This window comes from Furipterus horrens, unplaced genomic scaffold (genome assembly GCF_987537825.1).
Source record: "Furipterus horrens unplaced genomic scaffold, mFurHor1.1.pri manual_scaffold_5, whole genome shotgun sequence".
Lineage (NCBI taxonomy): Eukaryota > Metazoa > Chordata > Mammalia > Chiroptera > Furipteridae > Furipterus > Furipterus horrens.
The window spans coordinates 186741876-186744181 of record NW_028327175.1 but is presented as its reverse complement, the minus strand read 5'-3'; the positions used below and the strand labels follow the sequence as shown (position 1 = coordinate 186744181).

The following is a 2306-nucleotide window of genomic DNA, read 5'->3' as shown; positions in this document are numbered from 1 at the left end:
AAAATCAAAGACACCCAAACTCATGGAGATTGAATAACATGCTATTAAATAATGAATGGGTTAACAATGACATCAAAGAAGCAATCAAGAAATTTCTAGAAACTAATGATAATGAGCACACAACAGCCCAAAACCTGTGGGACACAGCAAAAGCAGTCCTGAGAGGGAAGTTTATAGCAATACAGGCATATCTGAAAAGGCTAGAAGAATCTCAAATAAAAAACCTAACCACAATGCTACAAGAACTAGAACAACAACAACAAACAAAGCCTAGGGCAAGAAGAAGGAATGAAATCATCAAGATCAGAGCAGAACTAAATGACATAGAGACTAAACAAACAATCCAAAAGATCAACGAAACTAGGAGCTGGTTCTTCGAAAAAATCAACAAAATCGACAAGCCTCTAGCCAGTCTAATCAAGAAAAAAAGAGAGGCGCAGCGCACCTGGGGGCCCGCCCGGCCGCAAACCGCCCTGCCGGTCGCCCCCCCCCCCCCCCCCCCCCGCCGCCCCGCCGCCCCCCCCCCCCCGGGCCGCTTCCTGCCAAAACAAACACCGCCACCCCAAAGCGAAAACAACCGTGCCGCGGATCGTCCCACGGCCCCGAGGACACCGCGGCCGCCCCCCCGCCTGCGTGAGAGCGCGGCTCGGTCACTTTGCCCCACGAGCCGGAGCCCCGAAAAGGCGGCGGGGGGCGGGTGCCACGAAACCCCCCGGACGGGAACGTCAATGTCTCACCAATTCCTCGTAGCTCCTGCTGTGCTCGTTGCCCTCCCAGTCCAGCCTCTTCGGCAGCAACTACAAAGACACGAAACACACACGCGTGACCACCGCGCGGGCCCGGGGTGGGGGGCGGCGGGGCGGGGGGCAGCGACGCCGGGGCGGCAGGCAGCGGGGCCGGGCGAGCGGCCCGGGACAAGGCCGGGCGCGGGCGCGGGGCGGGGGCGACGCAATGCACAGACCTGATACTGCTCCAGCTCCTGCACCAGCACCTGCAGCCGACGAGATGCGCAGTTAGAGGGGCGGGGGCCGCACCCCGGTCCTTCCCGTGCCCTTTCCCCCGAGCCCGGGCGGTGGTAGGGCCGGGACGCGGTCCCGGCCGCCGCCGCCCGCAGGGCCCGCACTCACCTGGGCGGCTCTCCGACACGGACCGGCCGACAGGTACCGGGCGATTAGGAAGTACAGCTCTGCGGGGAGACGGGGGGTCGGGTCAAGAGCGGGCGCGCCGTGGGAAGGCGGCCAGGGTCGCGGCGCGGGGCTGGCGCGGCGCGGGGCGGGCCTGGGCGGCGCGTCTTACCCGACTCGATGAGGGGCACCGGGCGTCGGGCAGGCGAGGACTCCGCCATGGCCGGGCGAGGGGCGGGAGCAAGCCAGCGAAGTAGTCCCTCCGCGGGAGGAAAAGTAGTCCGCCGGAGGGGCAGCCCGGCACCGCTGGACGGCTCGTGGTCGGGCCCCGGCGGGGGCGCGAGCCTCGCCTGCTTGTCCTCCGTCTCAGGGGGTTCGGGGAGGGAGAACCCGGTGGGCAAAGGCCCGACTCAGGGTGGACGGGGGTGGGGGAGGGGCGGCGCGTGCCGGATCCCTGCGCGCGGTGAAGCGTCCGCGCCGCCGACCAGCTGCGCGGCGGGGCGGACGCGGGGGGCGGAGGCGGAGGTCAGCGAGGCTGCTGGGGGGCGGCGCGCCTGGGGGGCCGCGGTGGGGGCGGAGACAGGCTCAGGCTCCCCTGGTCGTAGCTGAGGCCCTCCACGCCCTACCTTCAGGGCTTCTTCGGCTGCGCCTCGGGCCAGCCGGGGTCGTCTTCTTCGGGCTGTCGGAAGGGACATTTCACGGACGATCATCTGGGGCCCTAGTATGCACCCCCTGTTCCCCCACGAAGATTGCTCGCTTCGGAGACGCGAAACCTCGAAAACGGAGAATCGCGCAAAGAGGAGAAACCCCCGAGAAGCCTCCCCGGGGAGGAGAGGAGGAATGCGGGGAAGCCGCAGGGTGGGGGGTGTGGGCAGGGGTCCGCGGACGCTGACCCTCTGTCGTTGGAGCGCACAGCGAACGTGCGCGGGGAGCCCACGCTGCCACATGCAGTGGACGAGAGGTTCAATAAATGAGACCGAGCCGAAGTCCTGGGTACAGCCCGCCAGGCTGGTGGAGGGAAAGGGTTAAGGGAGACGCGGCGCGGCGGGCCCCGAGGATGCGGTCCTGGCTAGGCCGGGAAAGCCGCCCGGAGCGTCCCCTCCGCTGCCGGGAAAGGGATGGGAGGAAGCAGGCGGACCGCACTCCGCGCCAAGGGAGAAAAGCAGGACACTTGGTGGAACA

At 66.3% G+C, this 2306-nt stretch overlaps 1 long non-coding RNA gene across 1 annotated transcript; it reads right to left on the bottom strand.

The window, feature by feature from the left end:
* Nucleotides 1–655: 655 nt before the first annotated feature.
* On the bottom strand, nucleotides 656–1372 carry LOC150010611 (uncharacterized). The gene is made up of 4 exons (XR_016511408.1): nucleotides 1297–1372; nucleotides 1128–1186; nucleotides 962–991; nucleotides 656–797 (listed from the first exon to the last, which is right to left on the bottom strand). It is a non-coding gene; the product is annotated as an uncharacterized LOC150010611 (long non-coding RNA).
* Between the last annotated feature and the right edge of the window lie 934 nt (nucleotides 1373–2306).